Source organism: Cyprinus carpio, chromosome B22 (assembly GCF_018340385.1).
Source record: "Cyprinus carpio isolate SPL01 chromosome B22, ASM1834038v1, whole genome shotgun sequence".
Classification (NCBI taxonomy): domain Eukaryota; kingdom Metazoa; phylum Chordata; class Actinopteri; order Cypriniformes; family Cyprinidae; genus Cyprinus; species Cyprinus carpio.
In genome coordinates this window covers 35,786,728-35,806,805 of record NC_056618.1, presented here as the reverse complement: position 1 = coordinate 35,806,805, position 20,078 = coordinate 35,786,728, and the positions used below count along the sequence as shown (strand labels likewise).

At 34.5% G+C, this 20,078-nt stretch overlaps 1 pseudogene; it reads left to right on the top strand.

Moving 5' to 3' along the window:
• Nucleotides 1–13,887: 13,887 nt before the first annotated feature.
• Nucleotides 13,888–16,975, top strand: LOC122134290 (annotated as a pseudogene).
• Nucleotides 16,976–20,078: the final 3,103 nt, after the last annotated feature.

Below are 20,078 nucleotides of genomic sequence, written 5' to 3'. Positions count from 1 at the left end.
AGGTGGTAAAATAAGATAAGAATGGTGAAATTGTGGTAAACAAATTCAAACAGAAAGAGCTAACAAAGTTATGGAAACATACCGTCCTGGTTTCAAAGTGTAACGCTATGAAAAACATTGCGGTTTATATCTCACAACTCTAGCAATTTAGTTGTACTTAGCAGGTCTATTTGTGTTGTTATAGGGTATATTGTAGGCTACTTATTGTAATTATGAATATTTGTAGGCTTATTTTCATTTCAGCGTTTTTATGAACACTTAGCCTACATAATTTGTCTTAGTGTCTTTCAATGGTATATTTTATTAAAAGATGACACGGTGGACTGACTTTTGAGTAGCTAACACACTCGTCTGTCACATTTACTGTCACATTTAAGTTTTCACCGCTTGCACGTACCCAAATACCCGAAACCTGTAACTCTATCGTAATTAGTTAAAAATACAAATAAACTTAATACCTGACACTTTTGTAACCGACTAAAAACTGATATTTAAGCTATAAACAAACAACAAAGCATCGGTGCATAAAACTGCGACCACAAACATCAACTTAAATGTTAAGATGAAAATGAATAAAAGTATGTGTTCATAAAGCATAAAACAAAAGACAATGACCACCAATGTGTTCACACAGTTAACTTTATTTAAATGATTATGTGTACTGACATAACTGCGAGATGACTTAAGGAGCCTATAATTCGGTTCATTGAATCGGTTCATTGAACCGAACTGTCCAAATGATTCATTTTGCAGAAGTGAATCGGACTTTGCATCACTAAAACGGTTCACAAAAATGGGTTTGTAACATCACAACATGGAAGGAGAGTATACACTAGAAAAAGTGAGGAATGTGCGTCTTTTTATATAGGTTATCTGAGCATGCGTTTAATCAGAAGACCAATGATTTAGAGCACAGCCATTTACGGTATGAGTAATTTGGGTTATGGATCCACGACGGACATGTTTGAAGTCTGGGGTGTATGCTGGGTATTTGTAGTTCCCTGACCTGAAGGTCTACAGCGCTTGAATGAGGTATTAGTTAAACGTGTTCAATTGAACCCCCCTCTTTGTAAAAACAAAAACAAAAATAATTGTTAAAACATATTTAGACTAGATGATTATATTCAAGAATAATACGATATACATGTGCTAAAACAGGCTTGAAGTGTTTGCTATGTTGTAATAGAACAACCGTTGTTATGTTATCTTGTGAAGCATTTGGCGTTAGGATTCGTGTGTTCCTGAAACCAAATAATTTTGTTTGGTCTGGCTTGTTTTATGAGAAAACCCTTGTTTGCCAAACTAGTGTTAAGTGATATTGTCCTCATTTTTAACGTTAAAGAGGTTAATGAACTCTTTCACCATCTATTATTGTAATAATGCATAAACAGTGTTAGGGAGCAACTAGTTACATATAGCTAAATTATGTAATTTGATTACAAAATAAATGTATTGTAATCAGTTACAGTTACTGAGAAAAAAAAATTATAATTAAATCACAGTTAGTTATGAAAATGTTAACGATTACAGAAGGGTTACATCTTAATATTTTTTTCACACACGTGCAGATTTAATTGATATATTTCATAAACTGCATTGACTGCTCTAAAATATGAGACACAGATGTTTCAGGAGTTAAGGACACACGCTTATTTTCTACTTGGGTGATGTATATTTATTTATTAAGTTGAACTGTTTTTACCAACCCGTTGTTAGATGCCGGGTGCTTTCCCTGTCATAGCTATGCAAAAACTTGATTTCAAAACAGTATCATAGCTATTAAACTATCTTGTTGTGTTTTTAAATATGTATTTAATCTCAGAACAATCTCCGAGCAAATCTGATTTTGTGGTGGTTGTGCTTTAAAAAGAAATTATCACAACCTAATTTAAGTGATGAAGGATTTTGAAAGTCTGACAGTCATTAGCTGTTGAGTACTCTAAAGTTAATCTTGGCCGGTTTACATGTTTCGAAAGATTAACTGTTGAAAACATTTCATATTTAGAAAAAAGTCTTAAAACATGTAATCAAATGTAATCAGTTACATTACTTTTTTAAAGAAATTGAAATAGTTACACTACCTTTTAGATTTTAAATAGGGTAATTTGTAATCTTTAACCTTCCCAAAACTGTGCGTAAAATAATTCCATCAGGGTCTCAGCTACAGCTAAATGTTAAAACAAAACTTAAGGACCTTGTTGGCAGTTTGTGAGGAGGTGTCTGTGTGGTGCATGAGAGTGTTTGAAAGAAAAATGTTTTAGCTTAAATATCTGATTTTACTACAAACTATAAGCATTCAAACTATGAAACATAACACTATGTTTTTTATTAATCTATTTATTTTATTTTATTTTAATTTCCAACAAAACCGGTTGTTCGCATTTAAAAGTCATAAGAATGTTTATTGTGTTTTGAAAAGATAGTAAGATATGATATATCAATTAAGTCTTTTTTTATATAATTGATTAACATCAACCACAATGCATTTATGAGGTTATGTGTTTCTCTTCTACTTCATGTACTCATCGGTCACTGTATACATATTCAAGAAAAATGCAGAAACTCAATTGTTTTTAAACAATCTAATGCATTTAGTCTGTCATTAAAAACATCTTAAAGAGAAAAGTCTTTTCACGCATCTATTTTCACTTGTCTCAGGACTCTTACTAAAAACACTTGTGCGGACATGAATCCTACATGAAAACTATTTTAAACTTTTTAAAACTATTTTAAACAGCATGGTTAACAATGCCAATTGTAAAGTGAGAAAGAAAGTCTAATCTGTTGTAAAAGTTCTGTGAGACATTTGTAGCAATTTGTAGAAGAAGCACTTTTGGTTTCAAAGAAACCTTATGACAACACATTTTCAATCTAATATAGGTCTTTTTTGTGTTTGTGACCTAGTTTGTTTGTTTGTATATTTATGTACTTGTTTGAGTCTGGGGTATATTTTGTGTGTTTGTTTGCTTGCATGTTCATGTTTTCTGTATGTTTGCATTTTGTTTGTGTTTGTGGTTTACGTTTGTATGCTTGTTTGTACAGTATGTTTGTGTTTTTGTTGTGTTTGTGTAAGTGTTTTTGTGTAAGTATGTTTGTTTTTTTGTTGTGTTTTTGTGTATGTGTTTGTGTAAGTGTTTGTGTTTTTGTTTGTGTTTGTGTAATGTGTTGTTGTTTGTGTTGATGTTGTGTTTTTGTGTTTGTGTTTTTTGTAAAGTTTTTTGCGTGTATGTTTTGTGTTTGTGACCTAGTTTTGTTGTATGCTTTTGTTTGTATTGTATGTTTGTGTACTTGTTTTGAGTTTTGTGTATATTTGTGTTTGTTTGTAAGTTTTAGTGTATGTATGTTTTGTATGTTTGCAATTGTGTTTTGTTTGCATGTTTATGTTTCTGTATGTTTGTAATTTTTAGTTTGTATGTTTGCATTTGTATGCTTGTGTTTTGTGGTTTATGTTTGTATGTGTGTTTATACAGTATGTTTATGTTTGTGTTTGTGACCTAGTTTGTTTGTTTGTATATTTGTGTACTTGTTTGAGTTTGGGTGTATATTTGTGTTTGATTGTAAGTTTTAGTCGGTATGGTTGTGTATGTTTGTGTGCATGTTCATGTTTTCTCTGTGTGTGTGTGTGTGTGTGTGTGTGTGTGTGTGTGTGTGTGTGTGTGTGTGTGTGTGTGATTGTGATGCTTGTGTTTTTGTGTACTTGTTTGCATTCTCAGTACGATTATGTTGAGGTTGAAAGATCTACGGGTTAATAAAAATTATAAATGTAACTTATAAATGTAGCTAAAATAAACTAAATAAACAACATTTTCCTATATACCATAGTCTGTCTTGTTAAAACAATCATAGATCTCACATCCTTATGACCAGTAAATGAACTTTCAGCTAACCTCACGCTCACAGGTCTACCTCATAAAGTTTAAATTGTCACCCTTTGATCACTGAACACAAAATGTCGATCTTTAGCCGACCCTCAGCACCACCATTTACAGTGCCAGACCCCCTCAAAACTAATTAGTTTACAATTGAGTTGCAAACCCCCGAAGACCTTTAGAGGTTTTACAATCTTTTTAAAAATACCTTTCGCTGATATGGCCGCGCCAGTAATCACACAGTCCCCAGACACCAGACGCGTTTCGATGCACTACTTGAGATGAAATATTTAGCCTTTCGTGTAATGTTGTAAAAGTTTAGACATTCTACGTCTATTTCAACTGATAACAAGTCTTATGGCAAGAAAATCCCATCTTGATTTTACCACATTCATTCCTGTTTAATATTTGTATGCGTATACAGGTTTTAACTGATATAGCAATGTGTAATGTCGTAAAAGTTTAGACATTCTACATCTATTTCAACTGATAACAAGTCTTATGGCAAGAAAATCAAAGACTTTCCAAAACATTTCATTCCAGTTAGCTTTTTGTATGCCTATACACATGTTTTAACTGATATAGCAATGCCGGAAGTTAATATTGACAAAATAAAAGACATATTAAAGGATTTAGGCTAATAAAGTAAGTGTGAGTGGCTTATTAAAATAAAAGAAAACAACACTTTTTTTCCAACAAGGACTTTTGTTAAGACGAAAAAATAAAAATCGTATAGGTTAACCTAATTTTAAAAGTAAAAACATTGGTCTAATGTTTAAAAACAGGTATAATGTTTTCATCAATTATGAACTGATGTCGATTTATTAAAAACGTTACTTTGTTTAATTCTTTAACATACATTTAAATCTATCTTTGTGGCCTGCGTTATTAGGGAGGTGTTAGGGGGAGTGTTAGTGGGTGTTTTTTTTTTTTTTTTCAATGCTTTGAACATTAACACAGAAAGACATACATTACTGGTAGATTTACAAATACTGACTGAGATTACATTCAATTTTCGTTCACACTCTGTACATCATAAAACCAAAGAAAAAATAAAATAAATATAAAGAAAAAGTAGGGGAGTAACAGATTTTCACATTAAGAAATCAAAGCCCTCAAATGAAGTATAAAAAAAATCTTGCTTTGGGACTTTTCATTCCTTTTAACGTCTCCAAATACATTACGAATTCCTCTTTAAACAACACTAATCATGAGGGGGAGTTTTGAAAAACTTACATTTATGAATGTAAAATTTAATTCCAGAAGTTAATATTAACAAAAATAAAAGACATATTAAAGGATTTAGTCTAGATTTAGACTAGATTTAGACTGTTTTAACTGATATAGCAATGCCGGAAGTTAATATTGACAAAATAAAAGACATATTAAAGGATTTAGGCTAATAAAGTAAGTGTGAGTGGCTTATTAAAATAAAAGAAAACAACACTTTTTTTCCAACAAGGACTTTTGTTTAGACGAAAAAAATAAAAATCGTATAGGTTAACCTCATTTTAAAGTAAAAACATTGGTCTAATGTTTAAACAGGTAGAATGTTTTCATCAATTAAGAACAACACTTTTCTTCCAAAACGTTAATTTGTTTAATTCTTTAACATACATTTAAATCTATCTTTGTGGCCTGCGTTATTAGGTGTTAGGGGGAAATTAGTGGGGTGTTTTTTTTATTTTTTTTTGGCTTTTCGGTGCTTTGAAGGCATTAATATACAGAAAGACATACATACTGGTCAGATTTACAATTTTCAGCACATTCAATTTTCGTTCACACTGGCAACATCATAATCAACTAGACAAGACATTTTGTCAGACATCTTATAGAGTTTGTTCAGAATACAAACAAAAACAAATAGGGGCTAACAGATTTTCAAATACCTGCAAATATAGGAATAGAAGTATGAAGTAATCTTGCTTTGGGACTTTTTCATTCATTAAAATGTCTCGAAATACATTTATAATCCCTGAGTAAATTACAAATAAATGGGGGTTAGTTAAAAAAACATGAAAAATATGTGGCAAATTAAATGGGATGTCGAAAGAATAAAGGACGGAAGTTAATATTAACAAAATAATTCATATTAAAGGATTTAGGAAAGAGAGGAGAATGCTAGACTTAGATTAGTGTGTGTGGTTAATTAAAATAAAATAAAAACAAACAACACTTTTTTTCCAACAAGAACTTTTGTTTAGACGAAAAAATCGTATAGACTAACCTCATTTTAAAGTAAAAAAATATATAAAAAATTGGTCTAATGTTTAAACAGGTAGAACGTTTTCATCAATTAAGAAATGGTGTATATTTATTAAAAACGTTACTTTAATTCTTTTAATATACATTTACATTTATTTTTTCGCGCTGGTCTCTTCTCTATCGTTAGAGGGGGGCAGGACTGTAGGCGTGGCTTGACCGATGCTCTCCTGAACGCATTCTGAGTTTGACAGCGGCGCGTGAGGTCGATTCGGAGACGTCGTAAGCTCTGCTGTGTGGTGTTATTTCTTTTGTTTAACTTTTTTAACCGTCAGTAACAAAGTCTCGATTTTTAAAATTGTAGTTAGTGTTAGAGTACAACATAGTTTTGACAAGTATCTTGTGCTGGTGTTTTAACGACTGTTTCTGATGCATTTTCTTTTAGATCAGCGTAAATACATACCTCTTTTTTTCTTTTGTTTTAACTTTTCACCAGGCGTGACAAAACGCTAAACTTTCCTGATTTGTAATATTGAAAAACTACCGTTTGCTTTACGTTCGCTTCTTTTTTGTTTTAGTTTGGGGTTTTAGATAATTAAACTCTGTAACCTAGTTTTCTTTTCTTTTCGAACTGCTAACAAACTCTAACACCTTTTTAAATTGTAATGTTACAAGCTTTGACTCTCACATATTGTTTAACGCACGTATCTGATGCTTTTTTGTTTGTTTGGTTGGTTGTTTTAGATAAATAACCACTAATCTAGTTTTCTTTTCTAACTCCTAACAAACTCTAACATCTTTTTAAATTGTAATGTTACAAACTTTGACTCACGTGTTGTTTATTTTAGATAGATAGATAGATAATCAGTAACCTAGTTTTCTTTTTTATTTAATTTGTAACAACTTTAACACCTTTTTAAATTGTTTTAACAACTCTTAAATACCTTGAACCTTTTTTTACTCTTTTTTCCGGGTACAAAAAACGATCATTACACTGTTTCTATTTCGTCTATGTTTATAACCTTTTTCTTGAAATGCATTGTGTATGTAAACCTTAATAAAAACTTCCCTTATACCATTTTCACGTTTTCACATTTTAAAGGTAAAAGCACATAATTTTGAACAGTTTTCAATGGGCCCCCCCACACACAAAAACACTTTTCCGAATCATAAATGAGGTTCATTAAAAGGTCACAACGGGGGCTGTACCATTGGGGGTTCAAAACAGGTGTACAAAAACAGATGGTCACACATCAATCAAATTTTTGAACACAACCCGCCCTGGATCCTCTCTACTATGTGTAGAATGTTTTTGTGATTCGAGTTCTTGGCTAGCTAAGTTAGCTAATTAAATTCGAGTTTCATGCAAGGTAATATCATAGGAGATAGTATGATTTTTAGTTATGATGTGTTTTCAGTTACCCATATTACAGTAGCTTACAACACTAGCCATGTTTAATTGTTCAGATGAAGAAGTGTTGCCAGATTGGTGTGTTTTCCAGCAACTGTTCAGAATCCACACAAAATTATATAGTCATCACACAAATCTTACCAATAATAAACAATACAAATTAATTAATAACTACAACAATATTGTGGCACATCACAATTTTTCAATATGTCATAATAAAGCAAATTAAGTGTTCTTCTCTAAAGAAGGCTACGTTGTAAACTATTTTCCATGTCTGTCATTTGCCTTAAAGAAATAAAAGGGTACAACAGAAATATCAAAATTCCACCTGTCCAAGGCCATTTTATCCCAAGTAGTACAACTCAAAACCAATCAAAAACTGCCCAATCTGCCAACACTGATGAAGAAAATACTGGTAAACATGTGAGGAGTTCAGTTCTGAATATTTGTTTTTTCTCTTATCAGGTCCTTCAAATTTGCCAGCTTTCAACATTCTTCTTTATTTTAACCCCCCTCCACACACACACACACACACACACACACACACACACACACACACACACACAAAACAAAGGCACTTTTAAGAGCCACGTCCGTCTTGTTAACCTGTACTTGTCTCTCTGTAGCTCACTCGCTCTTTTTTTCTCTATCTCTCTTTGTTTACGTCTGTAGCTGTCGTATCTGTCCATCTTTCTGTTTCTCTCAATAGGTCCTACAAAAACTCTCTTTATTTTAATACATTGTCTGTTTTTGGTTTTTGTGTATATTTTTACTGTCTATGTAGCGTGAACCAGACAAATTAAAGGTTCGATCGGGAGCCTGGTTGAAACATGAGCCGAATTCCACAGAAAGGCAGGATGTTGTAAATCAACTCCCAGCACCACAGTCTGGTAACCAACTCTTTCACAGAACAGCTTTCAACATTAAACACCATTAGAACAATTATTGACAATTTCAATTCGAAGAAGAGATTGTCTAATTTGGGGCAAGTAATCGAAGAGATGGACAGTCTGACCCTCACATGTAAAGCCATGAGATTAAACAAGATCGTTGGATTGACTTCCCCCCCACCTAGCAAAACCAGACTGAAATTCCTAAGGAGACCTGTTAACCCCTCTGGTCTTCACAGGACATATCCTTTCTCCCAGAATGGTACAGAGAATGCCTTCCAATGCATATATGCACCAAAATGAACTCAAAAAAAGACTTCTAAATGGATATCAGTCCATTGCTTAACTCCATATTATTTATGTAACCGACACATTTGATTTTAATGTTTCTAATCACTTATTGTGTATTACTTTTTAAATAACTCTTGAATAGCTTAAGGGATCATATTCATGTTTAGTATGTGTGTGTTCGAATATTCTTGCTTGAAATGTTTCTGACCATCAGTTATTTGTCAAATGTATCATATTCTTGTTATAGGAATCATGTCCAAATTATACCCTGCAAGAGCGGGAAAATTCGGACCACGTGCTTGATAAGATAACATATGATTTATGAATGGGTGGGACAAACAATGCAACACACGAGGAAAGACAATATCTAATTGGTCAAGACAACATTTGAGGTGTGGCCAAAAGGCCAGTTTAAATACTCAGGACACCATCAAATTTAGCTTTTAGCTTTGCTTGTAGTTTAAGCTTTTAGTCATGCTTTTAGCTTTGAGCTTGCGTTTAGCTTTTGCTATCAGTCATGCCGGCTTTTAGCCTGCTTTTAGTAATGCTTTGTGATCACTTTTTAGCGTTCTTCGAGCGCCGTTCCAGCGTGTTTCGGCCTGCACGCCTGCTGCTACTTAGCCACGATGAGAAGAAACACCACCTAGTCTCGTCAAACTTTACTTCTGTTCTTTTACTTTAGTTTCTTTTCTTTTCCGTTTGAGAGTTTCGTGTTCTGAGTTAAGTTTTGTAACGCCGTGTCTCCGAGTCTGACCTCGAGTGCCCGTCTGAAACTACAACCAGCCCACAACTCCGCATCTTCAGCCTACGCCCAACCACGGGCTTCCCAAGACGTCACTTCAACGACTACTGAACTTCCAGCCAATCAGCAACCTCGGGAAACCCCCTTTTCAGCGACAACAAAAGGGAGCCCCGTTAAACAGGCAACGCAAGTAACCTCCAGACTCACATTTGTACTGGTGTTATCTAATATAATTTTAACCTCATTGAGGAACTCAGTGCGAGGGTTAATTAAGTGATTAAATGGTTGTTCATGTCTATGCAATTTCACGTATTGCTGTAAACTTGGGATTTCACATTTTCATTCTCTTAAACTCACTCTTTCCTAACGTTCTATCCTCCTGCAACTTGTGTGAATGTGTGAGTGCGTGTGTGCTTATGTGTTAGATTAGTTTATATGTCTTAGATTTATCTAATAAAGCCTTATTTATATTGAAAAGAGAAGTATCTTGTGTTTTGTGCTCACAAGTTAATGTCTTAAACTGCCGATCTTGTTACTGTGCTAATTAATAGTGTTTTCACTATACTTTGGATATTAATATCCAGCGCAGATTTGATGTTAAACGGCTCGTTCAGTGAATCGCTGGCCGTTTCATTGATCAGCCGTGAATCCATGAATCTGCCGTGAAATCTTCAATGATTCCCTTTGAGCTAAATTGACCTGTTTCCCTTACATCTATTTCTTGATAAGTTATGACATGGCCCAAATTCAGGCCCTGCCCATCTTGCCAGACTCCCAATCAGGCAAGCAGGAAAAGTTGTTATGTCTGCTTTGGAAGTCTGTCTACTAAACAAAAAATAAAAGACAAAGTGGTTTCACTGGATTTACTGTTGTTATTTGATGTATTTTATTGAGGTAGTGCTTTGACAATGGAGAGAGGAACTAACACCTAATAGGGGCGCAGGCAGCTCGCACAATATGAGGTGCATCTTTAAGAATTTATGCAGCTCAAAGCTAATAAATTACAGTAAATTACTCTATGTACCCATTACGGGAACCAACTGTAACATTAATCAGTAAATTACTGTCCTCCGAAACTACTCGAGTGCATTACGTCACATTATATTGTGAAGTGCACACATATTCAGGCAGAAACCAAGGATTTATGCATTAACACACACATACGCACGCACTGACTGCCTTATCCTAAACCCGAAGGTGTTGCCCCTTTAAGGCAGCCTGGTGGTCAAGTCATTTGTTTACTTTTCAGCGTGCATCGTTAGTCAACTAGTTGCAGCGTTTTCACGTTTTAAACCTTAAAATGGAACCTTCCACAACGAGTAAGTAAACTGTTCAAATATAAGTGAGGTTTCTAGAATACTTTATGTGAAGGTTAAATCGTTATTATTTGTTCTTAGACTCCCTTGGTTCCAGAAAGCTATATGGTTAACTGAGTTTTGAGCCTCTCGTCACAACTTTCAGTTACATCCCTTGGTGTTGCACAATATGTAATTGATCAATAATTGACCAACTCAACTTGTTTATTTATTTAGTAATGTTTTATTTATTCATTTAATTGGTTAGTCAACATTTGCCACAATGTACAGATGCAAACTGCGCAATGTGCCTTTCCACCAACTTAGTGTTTTTTATGCACATATAAAAAGACACCAACATAGAGCAAATTTTCAATATGCATGTGGAATTCAGAAGTGCCCTTGTACATTTAAGAAATTCTCCTCGTTTAGGTCTCATATGCACAGAAATCACAGGCAGTCACAAAAACAAGATAAACGTTATACATAGGCATCCACAGGCGAACCTCCACTGTCAGGTCCTAGGGTGTGCATTTGTGGCTTTTAATTTTTCAGAGCTGTGCTTCCCACTTGCGAATTCATATTAGAGATGGTAGAAAAGTTTGCTGTCCAGTGAAGGCTGCTTGAAATATTTTAGAGTGAGAACATCATTCACCACTCATATATCGCGGAAGCATAAGCAGCCAGGTCCAGTGCAGCAGTCTTGTCTCCCACAAACTGGGTGAGACAGCAACACCAACAGATCTGTCTCTTGATGGTCAACTACCTCCTATAGATCTGTGCATTAATAGTGAGGGTACCGTCTACATCATCTTTTCAAAGTCATATAAATACTGATGAAGAGGCTTTTTTACATAACTTAGCTCTGTTTTACCTAAAGATGCAAGGCAAAATGTTGTTACCTGCCAGTACAATTCAATCAATTATCGAGGAATTTCAAGCAGTTCATGTTGATGGAATGCAGGCCATGCTTGTTAGACTAAAAGAAAAGCTGTTATCATCATCATCAGATATACCATCATGTGACATAGACAAACTTATTGATGAACTGGTTACACAAGATCTTTTAACTTTGTACAATGAGGGTCAGTTAAAGTCTGATAAAACCAGAAAACACTTCTTCAAACAAAAGTTTAACTTTGTTGAGCCAAAACAGATATACCTGGGCACTGACACAGCTGGTAAAGAACGCTTTTGTCAGTATGTGCCAGTTAAAGAAACCCTTGCATCTCTGTTTAGGCAAACATCAGTGAGGGAACCGTACAACCAGTCAAAAAATGCTTGATTCTGCTGACAAAGTGATGGAGGACATAAAGGATGGCACATGCAGCAAGCAAAATGCAATCTTTCATGAGCATCCATCATCATTATCAATTATGTTGTACCAGGATGCATTTGAAGTTGTAAATCCACTTGGCTCGGGGTAAAAAGAAACATAAAATCCTGGCAGTGTATATGACCCTAGGTGAGATTCTGCCACAGTACCGCTCATTAGTTGACCCAATGCAGCTTGTTTTACTGTGTAGAGATGAGGACTTTAAACAGTTTGGTCAGCAGAAGGTCTTTTCCAGCCTTGTTGCTGATCTAAAATATTTAGAGGATTCTGGATTCCAGTCTGTAAATGGCACTATTCTTAAAGCAGGACTAATTGTCATTTGTGGGGATAATCTTGGGTCTCATTGTATAGGTGGCTTTTCTGAAAATTTCAGTACCAACAAGTATTTCTGTCGGTACTGTCTAATTGACAGAGACACTTTTCGCCAACAACCTTTAAATCTTGGCCTAAAAAGAACAAACAGAAATTATGCGCATAGTGTTGATCAGCTCACAACTACTGATCAATGTATGGTAGATGGCATCAAATTCAATTCAGTTTTAAATTCCCTTAATTATTTTCATGTGTGTGGTGGACTACCTCCATGCTTAGGACATGATTTATTTGAAGGTATTGTGGCTAATGACTTGGCAGTTTACATAAAACATTTGGTCACTGTTGAAAAGCACTTCACCTACAATGAGCTGAATAGAGCCATTACACAATCCAGGCATTTAGGAAGTGACTCTCACAATGCACCATGTGCTGTTAAAGCAGATGGCCGACGACTTGGTGGTTCAGCTACACAGAATTGGTGTCTCTTGAGGCTCTTACCAATTTATGTAGGAAGTAAAATCGGAAAACCCAATTGATAGTGATGTTTGGCAATTGTGCCTTAAACTAAAAGAAATGGTTGAGCTGATTTGTGCTCCAAAAATGAGTCATAATGAGATTGGCTACCTCAAGTTTTTAACACAAGAATTTGTCTCTGTAAAAAGCTCCTTGTTTCCTTATGAGAGTCTGAAAGCAAAGCATCATTACTTGTTGCACTATGCTGACCTTATACTTCATTTTGGACCATTGATTCGCCTGTGGACCCTTAGGTTTGAAAGTAAACATTCATATTTTAAGAACTGTGCAAGAAAACTGCACAATTTTTTGCATCTTTGTAAAACCTTGGCAGAAAGGCACCAGATGCTGCAGTCCTATCTAGCTTGTGGCCAGTTATTTCCTCCTAAAATTCAATCTGTCAGTGAAACACATATACACAATACCCAGTTATATAATACAAAAATACAGACTGCAATAAGGGCAGCTAACTGTGTCACTCAAAGTACTTCAGAGGTATCAGGAGTTGTTTATAAAGGAACCAAATATACCAATGGCCTTGTTGTTGTTGTAGACCACAACAGCTGTGGGTATATCTTTGGAAAAATATCACTGATACTCATTAGTCCAACCGATGTCCACTTTGTTGCTGAATTGTATGAATCTGTGCTTTTGTCTGACCTTGGAGTTCACTCTCTGCAAAAATATGATCCGAAGTATGTGTGTGTTAATGCTGACAGTCTGTTGGATTACTATCCCCTTCCAGTGTATAAAGTGGCAGGCCTTTCTGTGGTGTCATTACATCACTCAGTGTGTTCTTTTTAACTTCAGACACAGAGCAGATACAACAAGAAATCAAAAGAGTTCTCCCAGAATTAGATGTCAACAAACTTCAAGATGTGGTCAATCATCTTTGTTTTGTGGTGGGTGTTCAAAAGACACAGGATCTTGCGCTAGTAGAGGTAACAGATCTTCAGGACTTCTTATTCCCTATACAGTGTCGAAAACTACTAATGGATTTCAAACAAAGAGGTAAGACAAAAAATGCTGCTAAACCATGTTTTTCCTCATTATTTTCACCATTATGATCCTTTAAATTTTTAAGCTGTTTTTTGTAGAACACTCATAAGAGAGAAATAATTTACATACAGCTGTTCCATGTATAGTTAAAAGTTATTATAAAAGTCCTACAGAAAGTTTTAAAAATTAAAAAAAATGGTTTCACAGACAAGGCTTAAGCTAGTCCCAGACTAACAGGCATGTTTGAGCTGTTTTAAATGAAATCAACTTGCACTGACATACAGTATCTTAAAATATGCCATTTTTTTGTCTTATTGTTTTTTCTAAAGCATGTTTATAAAATCTGGCTAAGCCCTGTCTGTGAAACCAGGCCGTATAGTCTATTAAGTGTATACAACTTTTCACTTTGTTTCTCTGTATTTTTCAAAGCATCTAGAGGCCAAGTGGATGAAATGGCAATTGAGATCACATTCACCCCATTACCACCACACGACTCACTATCTGAACAGCCATCCACTTCTTACACTCCTTCAAATTCTGATTGGCTCAGTATGTTCCAGATTCCTTGGGAACGCATGCCTGCAGCCCTCCTACATGCAGCATCCAATAAGGAGAGGGCTCCACTTGGACCGAGGAGAGAGTTTGTAAGAAATGTTGTGACAGCCATGAGAGAACTTTGCCCAAACCCAAACTTAGCTGACTGTGGGGAAGTAGCAAAACAAATTTTTTCTAAACATTCTTTAACATTTGGAGACTTTTCAGAGGAAGGGGAACAACTGGGAAAAGGCTATAGTTCACTTCAAAGACAGTTGAAACCCAGAGTAGAACATGTTAATAGAGACAATGTAGCACACAGGATACGTCAACCCAAAAAAAACACAGCAGAACAAGAACTGAACAGCTGCACAGTCAAAAAAGTTAGATGTAAAGTTGATAGTTATGGATGCATTAATTGGCAACCTACCTCCATGCCTGATGGAGAGACCACAGAATCTCTTGAAATGAAGAGAAAGGTTGTATTAGAAAAGTTTCAGTCTGGAGGCCCACGTTCTACTGAACTGTCTGATGTGGACAACCTAATGCAAGAGACTTACATTTATCAGCGACAAATGATTAATTCATGTCCCCCTCCAGCCATTAGTGACATAGAAGTTGAGTGGCCATATTTATTCACTAAAAGAGGCCTATGCAATCATTTTGAAATCCTTACAGGGATTGACATAAGCAGTCGCCTCAGTGAATGCCTGATTGGCAAAAGCAATAGGATTGTGAACTACTTTCAAAAACAGACATTAAAATGGAATGCAGAGGTCCAGGCTCTCCTAAAAGAAATTGAAGCCACACCAGCAACTAATAACAAGACTGCCATATGAGCCATCCTACTGACAATGAAATACTTCAAAGAAAAAGAAAACTCTCTCTTCATTTTAGTAGATGTAAGTAATTATGACATTACAGCACTAATAAAGTAACCCATTAAAATAATAAATGGAGTCCTGGTTTCATAGATATGGCTTAAAATAATACTAGTTATACTAGGACATCTAAGAATATTTGATAAACATGCCTTAGAAAACACCATTACTGGTGTGTATCTTGAGACAAAACAACTGCACTGACATATTTTAAAATGTAAATCAGTTTATATATATATATATATATATATATATTGGTATACTTACATTCGTATGTGGCACAAATAGGTTTCTAACAACATTATGGAGAGTAAATAAAAAAAAAAAAGTTTACATTTTGTGTAAGACTCTCCCTTTAATGCACTAATTTTTATTTAAATAATTAAATAAAACTATTAAAATAAACCTTTTTAAAGGGAACATTGGTAAGTTTTTGCTGAGTAATCTTTTTTTTTATGTTGTTTTCAAGGAAACCTCCACCAAGATGTCAATAGAGACTGAGCAAACCCTACCAGCCACACCAAGGCTCATCATGCTTGGTAAACATAAAATATATAGTAAACAACCTATATGTTTCTTTGCAGTTTTTATGGTGACTTTTCATATTTCAGGAGATAAACTTCTAACTTCATCTAAGTGGATGGTCAGCATTGAGGGGAAAGTGACACATTGCATTGAAGAGAAGCTGGATTTTGCTGCACCACTCTCTGCGCTTTTTGGTTGCTTTTATGTTTTTAATATTGAGTACCAGGAGTCAGCCAGTGCCACACTTGAGCTAATTCAAAGGTAAGTGTTAAAAATCATTATGTCCAACCATGGTTTTATTTAAGGAATGGCTAGTCCAAATACACACGGGAACAACTACTGTTTTTGAAACTTTTTTGCCATTATGTATTTGTTGTTGTACTTGGTTCTCATAATACAGTTTGATTTTTTTTTTTTACTAACTGATAAAATTCTAAAATAGATGTTGTCTGATTTGAGGATTAGGTTCTTTGTGAGGATTAATCCTGAGGGGACAAAGTGTGCTGCAAAATCGGGAACCAGCCGCAAAACTGGGTCTACAGTTAAAAGAAAGGTTCAAAATGTGAATCCACATGTCCATACATTTTTGCAGAGCCTTACCGAATTTGAATGGAAAACATCTAATTAAGTAAGCAAAAGCAGTATTTATTAACACTTTCATTATAAAGACATAAACTGGTAATTTAATTTTTGTTGAATTATTACAGGTTTGGAACAACATGTGGGTCAATGGTGACTGAGTATTATATTTTGGGTGGTGTATATTTTTTATTGTTTTGTTTTGTTTTTTGGTTATAATTTTATATTGTGGTGATGTAATATAATTATTTTGCCAGTTATGTTGGAAATATGCCAGATAAATTGCTAGAATTCACTAAAATGCACTGGCTTTGTTAATTTTTATTTATTTATTTGTGTATGTGTGTGTGTTATATTGTAAAGGAAGAAAACATTATTTCTATTTGGTTATAATTTTATTGTAAATATTGATTTCTATAATTTGCTTTTGTATTGAAAATATGCTTGATGAATTAAGTTACTAAAATACTGGCGTTGTTGTTTATTTATTTTATTTTTGTTATTATATTGTTAAGGAAATAAGAATGCTTGTATTTTGTTTATCATTTTTACTGAGGTTGTAAGATGTTATTTAGCCAATTCTATAGATAATGTGGTTGTTTTTTTTTTTTTTTTTTTCATTTTAGTATATGTTCTGATTTGTTTAATTTTATGATATATTTCATGTTATGTATTTGTTTTTTCCCAAATTAATAAAATATATTTGTATGAACATTTTATATGCTTTCTCTTTTAAAAAAAAAAAAAAAAATATAAGAATATTGTAGTCATTCTGGTGTTATACAAATATTATATACAGTAAATTTATATGCAGTATTATACTGAGTGGTTTCGTGTCATTACAGTAAATAACTGCCAACACTCCTGCCAGTTATTCACTGTAATTCTTTATTTACAGTAAAATACTGGCAGCACTGTTGCCAGTTACTCACCGTAATGGTTCAGTTACAGTAAAATACTGGCAACACTGTTGCCAGTTAGTCACCGTAATGGTTCAGTTACAGTAAAATACTGGCAACACTGTTGCCAGTTAGTCACTGTAATGGTTCAGTTACAGTAAAATACTAGCAACACTGTTGCCAGTTAGTCACCGTAATGGTTCAGTTAAAGTAATTACTCTAGTTAGTCACTGTTAAAGATTCATTACAGCAACTAGCTGGCAACAATGTTGCCAGTATTTTACTGTAAAAAAACCCGGTAAGGTCTAACAGTGTACCTTGAGAAGTTCCATTCTCTATTGGAAGAACCCAAGAGTATGCAGAACCCACTCTCACTTGTATTGTTCTTCCAAACAAAATTTCAATATCCAGTTATACATTTTACCTTTAATTCCCATTCTATCCAATTTCAATAACAAACCCTCCTTCCACAACATATCATATGCCTTTTCAATATTGAAAAACTCACCTACTACTACTTCCTTCTTAACTTGAGCCTTCCTGATTTCATTTTCCAAACATAAAACTGAATCCATGATATTCCTCCCTTTCCAAAAACCACTCTGATATTCAGGAAACAGGTTCTTGCTCTCAATAACATATGACAATCTATTCATAACAATTCATTCCATAAGTTTGCAAATATTGGAAGTCAGAGATATTGGTCCATAATCCATAATTGATTGTCTGAGATTGATCTTTTCCTGGTTTGGCGATCGGCATCACAACCCTGTGCTTCCATGCATCAGGCAACTTCCCTGTTTCCCAAACCATATTAAAGAGTCCTAATATCATATTTAATGACCTCATAACAAATACCATCTTTACCAGGAGAAGTCTGTTTAATCCCCACCAATGCTCTTTTCATCCCATATAATGTGAAATCTGAATCTAGTGTGCCTCCATCTGGATTCTTCTTTACAAATATCCGATCATTATCCATAACACACTGTTCCCTGTACCTCCTCATGTCCTCTGATACATTCGCATTACTATGAACCTTAACAAATGTCTCCACTAATATTTCAGCTTTATCACTATCATTTACTGCAATAGTGTTGTTGTCAATTAACACCAGAATGCTAGTATTCCTCTGAATTCCTCCCATCTTCCTGATCATACCCCACAGTTCATTAAATTAAATTTCAACCCCAATTTTATTGCAAAACTCCCTCCAATAATTTTTCTTTGCTCTTCTAATTTCTCTCCTCACTATTGCCTGAGCTCTTTTATAATTAATAAAATCAGTGAACACTAGCGATTTTCTTGCTTTCCTAAGAGCTTTATTTCTGTTACAAACTAATTCACTGCATTTTTCATTCCACCATGGAACCGCTTTTCTTCTGTTTTTAGATTTGTTTTTGCCAATTACCTCCTCTGCTGTATTTCTAAGTACATCAATTATTTTATTACTTAACTTATCTACATCTATATCCGAATAGTTAATTTCATAAATTTTATTTTGACACAATTCTTTAAAGATCCCCCATTCAGCAGTCTTAAACTTCCATCTTGGATTTCTCACCACTTCCACTTTTGTTATGTCCACCCCAATGTTAACAACAATAGGAAAATGATCACTTCCTATAGTACTTTGCGTCATTATATTCCATTCACACTTTCCAGCTAAATTATCACGACACTAACATTAAATCTAATGCTGAATCATGCTCACTATTAACATCCATTCTTGTATTACTTCCATCATTAATGCATACTAACCTTCCCCAATTAATGCATACTAACCTTCCCCCCCCCCCCACCAACTTGCTATGTGTGTTAAAATAACCACACCAAATCACTTTATTCTCTATATTCCCACCAATATTTTCCAACACATTTAAACTCAACTGCTCACATGGATTGTAGAAATTAATTACTTTATAACTTTGTATCCCTTCCCATACTTTCCACAACTACTACCTCTTGCCCCACATCTCTTACAATATTTCTAAACCCAATTCCTTGTTTAATGAAAGTAGCTATCCCACCTCCATTCCCTTGTTTCCTATCATTCCAAATTATTGTATATCCTTGTAAAGTAAAAAATCAACTGTGGCTTAAGCCAAGTTTCTTGTATACATATTATATCTGGGCTGCTTTCTTTCATGGATATATATTCCTTAAATTCTTGACCATTTGCAATAAGACTTTATTTGCAATAAGACTGTGCTCTCCTCCACAATTACAGCATTTGGGACTAATTTCTTGCGCACATTTACCATATTCATGCTCACCCCCACATCTTGCACATCTCTGTTTACCCCTACAAACTGCCGCCACATGCCCATACCTTTGGCATTTATAGCATGTCAGAGGAGGAGGAATATATGGGCTGACCATATAACTTACAAACCCTAAGAAGACTCTGCTAGGTAGCTTATTTTCATCAAAGTGGATCATGACTGAGAGAATGTCAATTTTTTTTTATTGTTTCTATTACACTTCAATCTTTCCCGTCGTACACTGTCGCTCCAGTTAAAGTTTTTTTCTTAATCGTTTCAACTTGAACATCAGGAGATACTCCTGATATTACTCCTTTAACCCGTCTTTTGTCTTCTGGAATTGAACAAATAACTTTTTGTCCTACAATCAAACTTTTTCTTGTCTGTTATCATTACAAAATAACAAAAGTCTGCCTTCTCTTAAAGTCTTAACAGTTTCCATCATTCCGATCTTTTCCTTCAGTGATTTAGACAGTTTCAACGAGTTAATCGCATTTAAAGATCTAAACTTCATCAATACCTTATACTCTTCT